Here is a 17,172-nt window from a genome sequence, read left to right on the forward strand (position 1 = left end):
GAACTCCATAAATGAAATACAAACCTAGAAGCTCTAACGATGGAATTAGCTAATTTAAAAAAAAGGCTAACCGGAATCAGTAACTCAGTTAAAATCACAAATACAAGAATTGAAAGATAATAAGTCGGAATTACAGAATACCGTACAGCAGCTACCTTCTTAGAATAGCCATGTTGTAGCTGACCAGCTGCCTAATAGCCACTACTCGGTTCACTAAGAAAGAATGCATCTTGCTGTTGAACTATGCCAGACAGCTTTTGATAAGATCAAACATCCCTTGATTAATGCACAAACCTTATATCTGCTTGAATACAGATACATCATTCTCTGGTTTGGGATTCTATCTTTTCACATAGAAAGTAAAGATACTAGCATTGTTATTCAAGTGATAGAATTGGCGAATAGAATGTTGTCAGAATGCAAAAGGTCGTATTCAACAACAGAGCTAGAAGCAATTGCAGTTGTGTAGTTCCGGAAAAAGTTAACATATTGCGTTCATGGTAAATATGTAATGTTTTTCTGTGACGATAAAGCTTTTAAGTTATATCATGAGTTGTAGTATTTCACATCAACACCTAGTGCGCACTTTTACAGGAGTATGACCTTGAGATAGTACTCATAAGTAAGATGGACAATGTAGTAGTAGATGCATTACCTCGTCTTCTATAGAGACTACACCAGTTTTCATAACTAACTGAACAGTCAACAGAATTTAAAATTTGGTTAACAAAAGAGCCTGAGCCGTGCACGGCTCTTGTTCATCCCATTTATTGTTTGTCATCTTCTATTACGGTACTGCGGCCTCGTTTTCTTATTCAGTTTAAATTCCTACCTTAACTGCCCGTGAGCGGCAGCAGCAGCGCGTATCGATAAGTGCACTGTCGTACCGTCTCTGGAGCGACCGATAGTATTTCCGGGTCGTTGTGTGTCTGGTACTCAGTTCGGGGCGGACCAGCAGTGCAGTCGGGACGCAGCAGCAGCGAAGTCGGGGACGGAGCGCCGGTGAGGCGCCGACAGCCAGTGCTCGCCGACCGCTGGCGACACACGTGAACTGTCCGACGGAGGGGATTGGAGCGGAACGACCGTTGGTTGGTCTTCGGCTGGTCGTCTCATCGGCCGATGTATATTTGGTCCTTTCACCATTTCAGGGCCTGCAGTTGGTCGGCTGTCGTGGAGCAGCGAGGAAATCTCTGTGGGCGCAGTGTGGCCGGGCGGGCTGGTGGCCCCTATGCGGTGTTTGAGTGTGTGGTGCTGTTCCCATTGCTACGAGGTTCGTAGCTCACCGATCCTGGACATGGAAGTTGAGTTTTGACTTAATCTACCAGCAAGTCATGACAGCTCACATTGTGTCGTTTGGATTTAGTTGTCGGCTGTTGGGATATTCGTGCGAGCAACAACGTGTGTTTTCAAGTTGGCAAATTTTAGCCGCCCTCCGGTGGAGTTTAACTGTACTTGGTTATTTGAACTGAAGTGCACCAGCGGAATCTTTTGCCTTGTTTCCGTTAACAGACCGGCTACCTGCCCTTACCATTGACGTAAATTCGGGCAGTGTATTTTCCTCATCGTGTTGTCGCTGTCCAGCCCGGTGTGTAGTTTCATTGCTCAATGTATAATTAGTTGTGGGCGCCAATACCTTCTACATTGTACCATGAACTCCCTCTTGTGTGCTGGTCGGTTGGAGCGGAAGTTATGTTGTCAGTGGGTCCGTTGACTGTCTGTCGGTTGGGTTGTCGTCGGATCGTGAGTGGTTGGGCCGACTACCTGTCTCACTTAAGCGAGCCTTTGGCATTTTTTAAAATTGGTGTTATTGAGTCTTAAGTGTTGAACCTTCAGCAGGTTTTGAATTTAGGTTGTTTTGCTCTTAAAGTGTCAGATTCTTGCGGCCTTCAGCCGGTTTAGAATTAAATCTCTTCTGCTCTTCAGTGTAATTTAAGACCTGTTTTACGTAGAGCCGTAGGCATTTTTAAAATTAATGTTTTTGTACCTTAAGTGGTGGACCTTTAGTCGATTTCGAATGTAAGTTATTTGCTCTTAAGGTGCCAGATTCTTTGGGCCTTTAGCCTAATTAAGGAACTGTTTTAACATAAGACTTTGCCTTTTAAATTTCTGATTGTAGTTGAGCTTTAAGTTATTATCTTTCAGCCGTTTTTAAATTAAAGTGGTCTGGCCCTTAGGGCATGAGCTTGTACGGCGTATTCAGCCGCTGATTAAGTTACAAAACTAAAGCTATGTTTTTTGTTTTGTTTTTTTAATTCTTGGCTCCTGTAATGTTTGATCAAATAAAAGTGAGTGTTCGAGTTTAACAGCAGCTTATTTTGGCCCCGTTCCACAACTTAAATTACCTGTCCTGTCCTGCGGGTTTAGCAGGGCGTCTCAGAGCCCATTACAGGAAATCTTAACATGTGTCGGAATATACCCAGGAAACAGATCCGCAGTGAGAACGGAGTAGAAAAATCATTAAAGCACGAATCTGCAAGTAAAACAAGTCAAAACTAAATCTATTGTAACCCCCACAGCCGTGCGTTCTTTAATTGCTTGGGAAGGTGGCACATCAAATTAGAACACACAAAATTTTAGTTCATTTTATTGCAGAAATGAATAAAAGATTTACTTAATTTTGACACACTTTTCAGTCACAGGAATGCTGGATACTTTACAATTGTCATGGATTAGCAAAGCATCACTTGATGCATTGATTAACAAACTGTTCTCTTGCAATACAATGTTACACATCTAAACGAGCAATTCCATCAGAAACTTTAACTATCATGTGGGTCCTAAACGATTATGTTGACTGCTGTACCTGAGCTCTCGAACTGGGCAAATCTCTAGCCAGCACGACACTATGTTCACCTTAGCATGAGGGTACTTCAGTGCTGATAGCGGAGGTATGGTCTTCAAGAGCACTTCCCATACGTTGTTGGAGATTGGACCGAGCCGTCGCTAATGTCTGGATATCGATTTGCGTTGCCTGTTATGGTGTGACAACGCGATCTCTCTATGATACCGTCATACTCTTTAAAACAACATTTGTTTTACTGTCGCAACACACAGTCAGATGAGTGGTCTGTGCGTATCCCTACAGCTAGCCAACAAGCATTATATATAGGGACATTATGGGATAAACAGGTATACACGGAAGTTAAAACGATATTATTACTTCCTAATATTAAGAGATATGTCCACCAAGTCTTGAGAACATGTATGACATGTTTGAAAGACTAAGCCCATAAACGTATTTTGTCATGCACTGTTACTTGCTATTCTACCTTCAAATCCTCTGGAATCCGTAGCTATCGACGCCGCTGGATGCTCTTCCAAAACACATGAGCATGTGAAGCATGTAGCTGCCTTGCTGGAAATATTAACAAAACATATAAAACTGTCTGAAACAAAGATCACCACTTCTGCTCCCATTATCAAGAGAATTTTAAATGGTTACACACCTAATGTTGGAAGCCTAAAGCGATACTATCCGACTATTGAGCGAGTTTTATCAGTCACAAGTCGAAGTCTTTTCTGAATGAACAGAACATTAAACACACATTAATTTTCCGGTATCATCCAGAAAGTAGCGCCATTTCAATGCATATTCCAGGAATTTAACCGTTCCATAAGGTCTTATACACCAAATAACCAAAAAATGGGTACAATACATAGCAGCTTTTGAGCAAATAGTATATAATTTTTCCCATACCTCCATTACAAATACATCGGCTGAACTAATGTTTAAAAAGCAAAAAGTCAATAAATGGCCCCAGCCCCAACCACGTATACCGAGAGAAGTATCACAGTAAAAAAAAAAAAAACGTAAAAGGAAAGGTTTCCTCATTAGCATGCCGGCCGGGGTGGCCGAGCGGTTCTAGGCGCTACAGTCTGGAACCGTGCGACCGCTACGGTCGTAAGTTCCAATCCTGCCTCAGGCATGGATGTATGTGATGTCCTTAGGTTAGCTAGGTTTAAGTAGTTCTAAGTTCTAGGGGATTGATGACATCAACAGTTAAGTTCCATAGTGCTCAGAGCCACTTGAACATCATTAGCACACCTCACGCAATTGATAAAGACCAAATATGACAGAAACCTGGGTAGAGAACAAAGACCACGGAATGGAGACAAAGTTTATTAAAGTCAAGTCGTAAACCTTCCTTATTGAAAAGACAAGAAATACCAGTTGATGCATTCTGGACCTTATAGGGTTATCAATGTGCCTCACAAAGGGAGTTACTTACTCGCATATCTTGAGTACAATAAAACATGGGGATACTTGTATGTTCACCTGGACCTGAAAAGACTTATACGGTGACTATAATTTTTCCATGTCATTTGATGAATTCTTTTGTAATATTAAGATATGTTTTGTTGTTTCCTTAAGTAAATTTGTTAGCGATTAAATGTTTTGTTCTACTGTCAATCTTCTGGTAGTGTCAGGAACCAAAAATATTTTAGATGAATACAGAACGCATACAAGTATGTTCATACTGAACTAATGCAGTTATGGCAAAGAAACTGGTTAGGATGGTTACACGGAACTATAGCTCAGTAACCTCCCTATGGGACGACAGAAAATCCAATATGTGGACAGTTTAAATTGTGTCTTGACACATACCAGTTTACTCATTAGTAACTGTGTACATAGTAGTTTAAGTCCAAAGAGTACCCAGTATTCAAATTTTGTGGACATTTTAACTAGAATTAGTACTGTTTATTTATTTTCTCGTATTTTCTGTCATTTAATTGTACAGCTTCATTACCACAAAAGGTTGAGATGTAATACAATCACTCTCTAATTGGAACATAGAAGCAGTTAATGTTATGTAGTTCTACAGGTGAAACGTCCCCTTTGAAAAATTTATACACGACTGTGCTTAAACTGACACACAATATTTTTAGCGCAACGCAATCTGACTTTCAATAATCCCTACAAAAGAATGGCCCTGACTAGCATTAACCTATACGTTTCACAAATCACTTACCTCACAAAAACCTTCGTTACTCAAGCTACTGCAATACAGCGAGCGCCACTACTGCCAGCTAAATAAAAGATTCAAACTACTGAAGGCACTAACTACTGATAGGCATAGTTAGCAAGTGAAAGATTTTAATACAGAACAAACAATGTATTTACCTTAATAGTCATAATATATATATCAGTTCGTGACACCAATTCTTACAAATTTCAAAACTCCGCCATCTCTCTCCCCACGTCCACCACTGCTGGCGGCTCACCTCCAACTGCGCAACGCTACGCGCTGTTAGCATCCAGCTGCCGCTGCCCAACACTACAATGGCGAGTATTACAACAATGCCAACCAGCCACAGACTGCACACGGCACAGCCAGTGATTTTCATACAGAGCGCTACGTGGCGGCGGCGTTACCAATAAAAAAATCCTAAACAGCCTACTTACACAGGATATGTGCCTAATTACTGAAATTAGGTTCAGCAGTTTCCAGTAGTAATAATTTTAAATAAATGATGACTATGTACATACCTTTGTGGGAAGCCAAAGAGTGCGAATCATCAATTTCTAAAAAGCATTTAGCACAGTTCGATGTATTCAGACATCGGTTTCATCTTATTAATGCAATCAATACACATAACTAAGTCGTGCCCACACTCTTCAATGAATCAGGGCCATACACAATGTCGCAACCCGAATTTTGAGAAATGATAATTACCAAGATTTATTATATATAACGTGAATATGTTGCTAACGTTTGTGAGTTTACGTTAGGTAAGTTGTATAAGGAACTATTTTGTAATGAAAAGTTACACATTATTCATAAAAGGAAGCTATTCTTGACTTTATGTAAAGCTATAGTTCTAGAGCTGTAGTGTATCAACTTTGAATGCTAAATAAACAATGAATACTAGTGGGTTGCAAAGGATGGCAAATCTAGTGGTGATCAAACATACTTGCCTAAAATGACGTATCGAATCATGCGAACGTGGGCAAATCATGTGAACAACTCCTGTGTGGAACAAAAGCAGATGTACTGCCAGACTTCAAAGTTATCTCCGCGAGTGAACCAAGTGTGCCCAGAAAACTGTCTTTGCTGCCATAGTGCGAACACTGATCAACGACAATGGTCTGCGCTAGACTGGATTGTGGTTGTGGAATGTCAGCCACGTGATCGTGCAGTGTTCCCAGTCACTGAAAATGCTATGCGTGACTGACCTACTAAAGACACTTCTCAAGAGTGTGTAGTGGCCTCATAATTAAATAATATTGGCTCTAAACCATATCACGAAATACGAACAGTGTATCTGGAGCAACAAACAGGGCGCTACCGCCTTCTACACAGGTGGTTCTAAGACGATGTAGTGTGTTCACAGCAGAGCTGCTAGCCATTAACGGCGACCTCCATTTTGTTACTCAGGCAGTGTTTTAATGTGTGCCGTCTCAATGAGCAGCCTGCAGGCTATCGACCGATGCTACTCTCGTCACCATTTGGTCTCTGTTATCCCTGACCTTTTCTCTGCCCTTGTCCATGCGCCTTCTCAGCTGTCTTTCTCTGGGTTCCAAGTCATGTGGGCACTCCATGGAATGAACTGGCTGAGGGTCTGACTAGAGGAGCAGATACGTATCACCCATTCCCTTTCATGATTCCAGCGACTGATATGTGCATCTCCGTCAGATCTCTCTTTCCCCAAAAGCTGAATGACATCTGGTGCAGCCGGCCGGTGAGGCGGTGCGGTTCTAGGCGCTTCAGTCTGTAACCGCGTGACCGCTACGGTCGCAGGTTCGAATCCTGCCTCGGGCATGGATGTGTGTGATGTCCTTAGGTTAGTTAGGTTTAAGTAGTTCCAAGTTCTAGTGGACTGATGACCACAGATGTTAAGTCCCATAGTGTTCAGAGCCATTTGAACCATTTTTTTTAAACATCTGGTGCGCTACTGTTCTTAATAATAAAATCCGTACAATCAAGGAGACAATGGCGGTTTGGCGCTCTTCCTTCCGCAACTCTCGAAAGGAGTCCACTGTCTTACGCGGTCTATACAATGGTCATACCAGGCTCATCCATTGTTTTGTCTTGCGTAACGAACCACTCCCTCACTCCCCACCACCACCACCAATGTGTTCGTGAAGCCAGGCTGAAGGTATCCCATATATTGGTGGAATGTCTCCTTCTTTTACCGCTTCGTACTAAGTATAGTCTTTCAGATTCCTCAATTTTAACATCAGCAGGCGATTCATAGACGGTTGAAATGGTCATGAGCTTCCTCCGTGAAAGTCTTTTTATTTTCAGATATATGGTTTTGCTGCACTCCTAGAGCAGGGGTAGTTTGGTTGTGGTTTGGGCTTCTCTTCATGTTTCCTCGGTTTTGGATCCATGAACACTCCCTCGTGGAAAGACCGCCCTTTTACCCGTCTGTTTTCCCAGCTTTTAGATTTGATCTACCCTTTTATGCCTTCTACTGTATGTGTTTTAACCTCCTCGTTTTATAGTTTGACTCCTCTGACTGGATCCGTCCACTTTTAGCTGACCCTTTCTCTTCTGCGAGTAACTCTGGAATCGCGAGACTCATTAAATCGCCGTTTAGTCCCATGACCCTAATGAATTAACAGGCGTATGACGTGTACAACAGTACTTCTAATGAAATCGACAACACAGACAGATAGATTAAAGAAGCACAGTGAAATGAAAAACTGGCATCGCAAACAATAAGACAAATATGAATTTTATAAAAGTATGTGTACTAACTAAACATCCTTTTAGCCGACACATCAAGCCCTCATATCTGTATTCTAATGTACACGACTGTGTTTAATGTACCACTGAATAACGACATGCCGGACCTCAGGCCATTCTGTAACCCGTCGACCTCCTTCTACATCCTGGTCCATCTCTCCATGTTCCTGTCCCCGAGAGTCCTGACATCGATCCTAAACCTGTCCGGCAAGTTGTGCCTCCTGCTCACCTCGACAACTCAGCGTAAGTTGACCAAACGACGATTCTCCACACAATCTGAAGAAAACATAGAAAGCTGTTATAATGACTGAATATTTTCTCCTTTGTGCTGAACAATGACTGTAATAGATATTTAAAAACAAAACGTACAAACTTCAAAATCTCATGAAAAGTGAAAGACTGCAAACCTTATTCTGCATAAAAATCCAATACAAAATTCTACAAAGAACTGATCATGTTATAAAGTTGTCAAACAGTATGAAATGTGTAGAAACCGTTAGCCACAAAATTCCTACAGAAACATATATTTTATGTAATATTTTATATTAATCTGTAAATATCAGATGTAATTATGAAATGTAAAATAACGACTGAGACCTGTACGTCCATCGCTGTAACTGTTCGTTGCTAATACATGACACGGTTTTCACATTTTCGTAAATGTCGTTTTCGACTATGGTACGATGGTATGAAGATGGGTCTCAGCACGAAACTAGTCATCGAGTGAATAAAGATGTAATATTTGATACTTCGGCCTGGTTTTTAGTTCTACTGATTAACAGAAGTTGGTGACCCACTGCTACTCCAGCGTGCTGTAATTTCGTAAATATGTAGAGAAGTAGCTGGAACGTATAGCAAACTGTTCCAAATTAAGCATTTTTTCTTTTACTGTGGCTTCCATTTCGTGACCTATAGGACCTTACTTTCCGGGTAGTGGTTACGATTACTTTCTCATCTGTACAAAACTTATTCCCGCCAACTTCAGGACAGGGAACAAATGTCTCGGTTCTGTATCAAACGTTTAACGAAGACAGGGAACCGATTCGAATTCCAGTTTATTCTCTTTCGTTATTATGCAACTGGTGTATGATTCTCAGTTACATCTAGGTAATTTTTCAGTCAGTTGCTCCATCATATAATTCAGTAATGAAAAATAATCCGTCCAGCTATTATTCTTGCTTTGGCTACGTGCGCTCTCTTCACCCTTGATTCGTTGGTTTGTTACTCTGACATGAGGCCTGACTATTGTAACGCCCCAAGGACATAAAACCCCAGTTAACAAACTTTGTGGAAACTTAAACTAGGGAAGTGAGTCATCTTGACAGTGACGGCAACTATTGACGATAAAATCTACACTGGTAATATTTTATTATATTATTCAAATACTGAAAACAGCATACAAAAAGGGGGGATAAAAGGGAAGGATTATCATAGATTCTTTATCAAACATCTATAGAATGCATTCAAAATCATATGATCGAAGGTTAAACCCAACAAAGTAATTCAAAGATAACATTTACCATGGAAGAGAGGTGTAGCGGCATCGAAAAGGAAATTCAGTGCGACTACAACGCATCTCGGATATGGAAATGTTCAGTTAGTTTGTTGCTCTTGAGTCGCTCTAGAGTACTTTTGCGATTGTTGTCTGGACGCATTGCTTTAGTTTTGGAAGTTTGATAATTCGTGAAATAGTGACTGAAGTATTGCTCAGTCATTCGACTGACGAAAGTTAATCTTTACCGTGCACAACGCGACGGTTTAGTAAGACGAGTGTTAGACTTCGATTGAGTGATATTGGTTTTCCGGAATTAGCCTTCATACTGATGAACAGTTACAAACCCTGAGAGCAATTGATCGACAACAAAAAAACAATTCGTAGTCTTGAGTAGGAGACAATAAAACGAAGACACGAAGAAGGATAAGTACGCCGATTAGTCAAAAGTTGTCGTCAGCGTCACGATTACTCAACTGCACAGAAGTTAATCTTGAATAACATATCGGTGTGAATGTGTTGTAGGGACAAGCAATTAATTACAGAAAGAACAAAAAAATATGAGTCAAAAGGTAAATTTTACGTGTCGCTTAATTCTTTAAACATTTTAAGTGACTAAGTGAGTACATGAATAATGGACAGTGAAGAGTGATTAGTTTAAACCAGTATTACGGCGAATTAAAAAAAACATTTACTCCAACATAAGTTATCTCTGGAGTTACGTTGGACCGTTGTAGCAAAGGCATAGCAACGGAATAATAGCAAATTTTCATCCTTGTTATGTAGGAGGTAAAAAACGACCGTAATGATGAAATCAAGAATCAAGATTTTATTTCATCACTGAACGAACCGGGTATAAAAATAAAACTGAGAAGACTGTTGCGGACAGATAACAGAATATTTTTAAACCACGCGAGGAGTTGTGTTGTTACGAGAGTTGCAGGTGCTGTTCGCTTACGGGGACGAACATCGTAACGAGTCCCGTCTCCTCCCGGCGAGAGAAGAAGGAGGAAAGGGACGTCACAATATGTAAGCACATAGACGAAACTGCTAAAAAATATCTGCGGTTTGTACCTAAGCAATACCAATTTGAGAGTGAAATAACTGAAATTGCTGGCATCAAAACCAAAAGAATGCCTTATGCTCCGCACTTAAAACTGGACACTTGAAAGTAATGTGCACATCTGGTGTAGCCAATTTTGACTTTTGATCAAAAATGGATGCGGACTATCATTTCAGAGTTAAAATGAAAGTCCGCATCCATTTTTGATCGAGCGTGGAAGTCGGCTACACCAGGCGTGCACATTACTTTTAAGTGTTCAGTCTTAGGCTCAGATCATATGGTAATCTTTCGGTTTGGATGCCAGCAATTTCAATTATCTCACACTCCATGATCTCCGATTGCCATCCCATGCTTGTGACAGCGCCTCTGTATGTCAATCTGCACTGTACTGTGGCCGTACTCTACACCCTCTCTTCCTGTCCACAAATTTACAGTTATTCGTGGTCAGATAAACAGTGTTGAAAGTGTTGCAGTCTATGTGAACATATAGCATCACAGTTTTGAACCTTGCAGGTCTACGCACCTAAAAGGGTTGTTGTTCTTGTGCTCTTCAGTTCTGATACTGGATTGATGCAGCTCTCCATGCTACTCCATCCTGTGCAAGCTTCTTCATCTCCCAGTACTTACTACAACCTACATCCTTCTGAATCTGCTTGGTGTATTCATCTCTTGGTCTCCCTCTACGATTTTTACCATCCACGCTACCCTCCTATACTAAATTGGTGATCCCTTGATGCCTCAGAACGAGTCCTACCAACCGATCCCTTCTTCTGGTCAAGTTGTGCCACAAACTTCTCTTCTCCCCAATCCTATTCAATGCTTCCTCATTAGTTATGCGATCTACCCATCTAATCTTCAGCATTCTTCTGTAGCACCACATTTCGAAAGCTTCTATTCTCTTCTTGTTTGAACTATTTATCGTCCACGTTTCAATTCCATACATGGCTACACTCCATACAAATACTTTCAGAAATGACTTCCTGGCACTTAAATCTATACTCGATGTTAACAAATTTCTCTTCTTCAGAAACGCATTCCTTGCCATTGCCAGTCTACATTTTATATCCTCTCTACTTCGACCATCATCAGTTATTTTGCTCCCAAAGTAGCAAAACTCCTTTACTACTTTAAGTGTCTCAGTTCCTAATCTAATTCCCTCAGCATCACCCGACTTAATTCGACTACATTCCATTATCCTCGTTTTGCTTTTGTTGATGTTCATCTTATATACTCCTCTCAAGACACTGTCCATTCCATTCAACTGCTCTTCCGAGTCCTTTGCTGTCTCTAACAGAATTACAATGTCATCGGCGAACCTCAAAGTTTTTATTTCTTCTCCATGAATTTTAATACCTACTCCGAATTTTTCTTTTGTTTCCTTTACTGCTTGCACAATATACAGAATAAATAGCATCGGTGAGAGGCTACAACCCTGTCTCACTCCCTTCCCAACCACTGCTTCCCTTTCATACCCCTCGACTCTTATAAGTGCCATCTGGTTTCTGTACAAATTGTAAATAGCCTTTCGCTCCCTGTATTTTACCCCTGCCACATTTAGAATTTCAAAGAGAGTATTCCAATCAACATTGCCAAAAGCTTTCTCTAAGTCTGCAAATGCTAGAAACGTAGGTTTGCCTTTCCTTAATCTTTCCTCTGAGATAAGTCGTAAGGTCAGTATTGCCTCATTTGTTCCAGTATTTCTACGGAATCCATACTGATCTTCCCCGAGATGGCTTCTACTAGTTTTTCCATTCGTCTGTAAAGGATTCGTGTTAGTATTTTGCAGCTGTGGCTTATTAAACTGATAGTTCGGTAATTTCCACATCTGTCAACACCTGCTTTCTTTGGGATTCGAATTATTATATTCTTTTTGAAGTCTGAGGGTATTTCGCCTGTTTCATACATCTTGCTCACCAGATGGTAGAGTTTTGTCAGGACTGGCTCTCCCAAGGCCGTCATTAGTTCCAATGGAATGTAGTCTACTCCGGAGGCCTTGTTTCGACTCAGGTCTTTCAGTGCTCTGTCAAACTCTTCACGCAGTATCGTATCTCCAGTTTCATCTTCATCTACATCCTCTTCCCTTTCCATAATATTGTCCTCAAGTACATCGTATAGACCCTCTATATACTCCTTCCACCTTTCTGCTTTCCCTCCTTTGCTTAGAACTGGGTTTCCATCTGAGCTCTTGATTTTCATACAAGTGGCTCTCTTTTCTCCAAAAGTCTCTTTAATTTTCCTGTAGGCAGTATCTATCTTACCACTAGTGAGATAAGCCTCTACATCCTTACATTTGTCCTCTAGCCATCCCTTCTTAGCCATTTTGCACTTCCTGTCGATCTCATTTTTGAGACGTTTGTATTACTTTTTGCCTGCTTCATTTACTGCATTTTTATATTTTCTCCTTTCATCAATTAAATTCAATATTTCTTCTGTTACCCAAGGATTTCAACTAGCCCTCGTCTTTTTACCTACTTGATCCTCTGCAGGCTTCACTACTTCATCCCTCAAAGCTACCCATTCTTCTTCTACTGTATTTCTTTCCCCCATTCCTGTCAATTGTTCCCTTACGCTCTCCCTGAAACTCTGCACAACCTCTGGTTCTTTCAGTTTATCCAGGTCGCATCTCCTTAAATTCCCACCTTTTTGCAGTTTCTTCAGTTTTAATCTGCAGTTCATAACCAATAGATTGTGGTCAGAGTCCACATCTGCTCCTGGAAATGTCCTACAATTTAAAACCTGGCTCCTAAATCTCTGTCTTACCATTATATAATCTATCTGATACCTTTTAGTATTTCCAGGGTTCTTCCATGTATACAACCTTCTTTCATGATTCTTAAACCAAGTGTTAGCTATGATTAAGTTGTGTTCTGTGCAAAATTCTACCAAGCGGCTTCCTCTTTCATTTCTTAGCCCCAATCCATATCCACCTACTACATTTCCTTCTCTCCCTTTTCCTACACTAGAATTCCAGTCACCCATGACTATTAAATTTTTATCTCCCTTCACTATCTGAATAATTTCTTTTATTTCGTCATACATTTCTTCAATTTCTTCGTCATTTGCAGACCTAGTTGGCATATAAACTTGTACTACTGTTGTAGGTGTGGGCTTCGGATCTATCTTGGCCACAATAATGCGTTCACTATGATGTTTGTAGTAGCTTACCCGCATTCCTATTTTCCTATTCATTATTAATCCTACTCCTGCATTACCGCTATTTGATTTTGTGTTTATAACCCTGCAGTCACCTGACCAAAAGTCTTGTTCCTCCTGCCACCGAACTTCACTAATTCCCACTATATCTAACTTTAACCTATCCGTTTCCCTTTTTAAATTTTCTAACCTACCTGCCCGATTAAGGGATCTGACATTCCACGCTCCTATCCGTAGAACACCAGTTTTCTTTCTCCTGATAACGACATCCTTTTGAGTATTCCCCGCCCGGAGATCCGAATGGGGAACTATTTTACCTCCGGAATATTTTACCCAAGAGGACACTATCATACAGTAAAGCTCCATGCCCTCGGCAAAAATTACGGCCGTAGTTTCCCCTTGCTTTCAGCCGTTCGCAGTACCAGCACAGCAAGGCCGTTTTGGTTATTGTTACAAGGCCAGATCAGTCAATCATTCAGACTGTTGCCCCTGAAACTACTGAAAAGGCTACTGCCCCTCTTCAGGAACCACACGTTTGTCTGACCTCTCAACAGATACCCCTCCGTTGTGGTTGCACCTACGGTACGGCTATCTGTATCACAGAGACACGCAAGCCTCCCCACCAACAGCAAGGTCCATGGTTCATGGGGAGAGCTAAAAGGGGTCCTCTTTAAACACATATTGGCATAGTCTGCGATTTTACAAAGGTGGTAGGCCTCCATGATGGGTGGTGCAACCGGGTTGGTGGAGGTACCCTTGGTGGGGTAGCAGCGGATCAATGAGTGGAGCCAGATAATCGTGCGACATGTCGTCATGAAAACCACTGACACGTGTTACAAATTGGACACAACAGGAAGGACCAGGTCCCTTTGCTTTTTTCCTTTATCAATCGTTCATTACAACAGAGAAATACACATTTTAAGACAAAATTTAACTACATGAAATATTGCTCCCAGTAAAGGTTAACATAAGCAGTGACAAAACTTAGTTCTCGTAAGGGTTTACTGCTGGTAACAAATTTTAAGGAGGCAATATATCAATTCAGCTCAAACACGTAGCTAGTGATTGAATCACGACACAGGAACTTTAACTATTTCGGCAACAAATAAATATCGTGATTTTGTACTCGGAGTAACCAACTAATCAACAGCCTTGCCATTGAATAAGTAGTAGGCCACTTGGAACGAATTAGCAACACCTAGCAATTAGGGGAGTTAATACAAATAGTCTTTAAATGTCTCGCTCCACATTAAATAAACAGAGTAACTAAATGAATAACAAATCAAACATACTACGCTCCACTCAAACTCTTCAGTGGGAGCCAAGCCAAAATGAAGATTCCATTAACTGACTAGCACTGAAGTCACACTAAAGCTCATCTCTGTGTTCCAAGACACACGTGGGGCAAACTTATACAAGATTTTGAAGGGAGCACATCAGTAAAACCGGTAGTGGAGCTAACTCGTGCCACTGAAAATTAAGGTACTAACCGGGGCACAAGGTGGTATACAATGAAGTTGCCTTAGTGCTACACTGCGCTCTAAAATATTAATTCAAATGCCCAATTCAAAATTAAGTACACATAAAGCAGCATTATTTAACGAAAAGTGACACCAGGTCGCTCGAAGGGATGACAACACTTAATTGAAAAGACGAATGCCGGAGGCGGCAGTAACATCAAACACCTTCTCCGAGTTTTAACCAGGAGTCACTTCCCTCTATACAAGTACCTTAACCAAGCACAAGGAAGGAACCCCAAAGAGAAAATTCAAATAAAACCCCCAAAAGATTACAAAGGACAGGGAAGCCCAACTATTTAAATTTAAAAGAATTAGCTCTCCCCAAAGGCAGTGTAAACACTAAGGCCACGCTTAAGAGGCCACCAACATTGTTGACAAAACGTCTTACACATTTGCCCCTTTTCTTTAAAGAAAACACAAGGTTGCTTAACTTCTGCTAGACGTCCGGTATGGTTCGCGTAAGTTACACCAGGCAGCAACCCAAGCTAGGCGGTCGCAAGGTGCGGCGAGCAAAATCAGAAGAGCAGACAGGCAGGCAGCCTATACATATCCTCCATGCTGAACCGGCAGACCGCGTACAACCAGCTCCACATACACGTGGTTGCTTCCCACCTCGGACGTCGCGGCGTCTCAGCAGGTAGCCCGAGCAAACGTCAACTGCCACTCGACCCACGAATGCCGAAAACAACAAGGCACGCAAACATAGAAGGATCGATAATGGAAATCCAAGAGACTGGCGCGCCAGTAACGAGCGCCACAGCTCAACGACATTGCTAAAACATTCATTTCTTGCTCACCAAAGTGCGATACGTGCGGGGCTGCGCCCTGAGTATTATGGATGTGCTTTGCGGGTCAGTTGCGGCCCCTTCCTCATCTTGGAGGACGTTTATCACTAGGAGAGTCACTGAACTGTTAACATTGAAGCCTCCTGCCGCCACCGCGGCATTACGGATCGTCCAGACCGCGGTACCCAGCATTGCGGACGCTCGTCCACGTGACACTTTGCTTTTAATCTTCCCCTTAGGTCGGCGCTCCGCCCCTAAATTTTTCAATTCTTTTTCAATTTTTTGGGCCTGATTTCTGGAAACGTCGTACATATTCAATAATCATGGTGACATACAATGATGTATAGCTTGCGTGCAGTAGAATATTATGTTAAAAACAACCATTGGTAATGTCAATACAAAAATAAAAGAGAAAGCTGAAAATAAGTATCAATTTAAAAAACATAAAATAATAGGAATTAACGCAAGTTCCAAATGAATAACATCCAGCTCGTGCTACTAGACATGTTACTGGCAGCCTCGGAACAACTCGAGGTTTGCCGATTTACTACAATTATACCTACTTCTAAACATATTGCTGCTACACTATTCGACGTTGCTCACACAGGTATATGCGTGCCTTGCCAATGCCCTGGCCCACGCATATCTGTTTGGTCGGCCATGGCATTCTTTCTTTCTTTCTTTCCTTTTATTAAATGTTTCTCTTAATTAAATTTGGGCAACGGTCTTGCCGCAGTGGATACACCGGTTCCCGTGAGATCACCGGAGTTAAGCGCTGTCGGGCGTGGTCGGCACTTGGATGGGTTACCACCCAGGTCGCCATGCACTGTTGCCAATTTTTCGGGGAGCACTCAGCCTCTTGATGCCAATTGAGGAGCTACTCGACCGAATAGTAGCGGATTCGGTGAAGAATACCATCTTCCGACCGGGAGAGCTGTGTGCTTACCCCACGCCCCTCCTATCCGCATCCTCTACTGAGAATGACACGGCGGTCGGATGGTCCCGGTAGGCCACTCGTGGCCTGAAGACGGAGTGCTTTAGTACTTAATTAAATTTATATGTGCCTAACACTGACTATAATGGACGATGGGGTCTGATGTTGTTGTTTCAATGGTATGATCAGCGGTGCCCGTCGGCTGTTGTGGCTGGTCGTTTAGTCGGGGGACGACGCGTTGGCGGCGGCCAGTTTGAATCGTAGCCGGTAGCGCGTTCGCTGTGTTTATCAGTAGACTCCAGTTCTCCGGCGAATTTAAGCTGAGTATTTCATTATTTGTTCCTGGTGACACCGAGGCGTCAGTCTTTCCTTCTTCGTCGTTCCTTTCAGCTTTGATTCAGGCTCGATCTGACTTGTAGTTTCCACGCACCTCTGATGAGCCATTCTCTGTCACAGAAATTTTGTAATACCTGAAAGGTACTTGTCACTGTACTGGGTTTTTAACGTCTTATTCAGAGAGAAATTGTTAGT

General features: G+C 41.8%; 1 pseudogene; it reads left to right on the forward strand.

Annotated features, from left to right (window-relative positions):
- Positions 1–16,424: 16,424 nt before the first annotated feature.
- LOC126282565 (5S ribosomal RNA) lies at positions 16,425–16,542 on the forward strand (annotated as a pseudogene).
- Positions 16,543–17,172: the final 630 nt, after the last annotated feature.

The sequence above is a fragment of the Schistocerca gregaria genome, chromosome 7 (assembly GCF_023897955.1).
Source record: "Schistocerca gregaria isolate iqSchGreg1 chromosome 7, iqSchGreg1.2, whole genome shotgun sequence".
Classification (NCBI taxonomy): domain Eukaryota; kingdom Metazoa; phylum Arthropoda; class Insecta; order Orthoptera; family Acrididae; genus Schistocerca; species Schistocerca gregaria.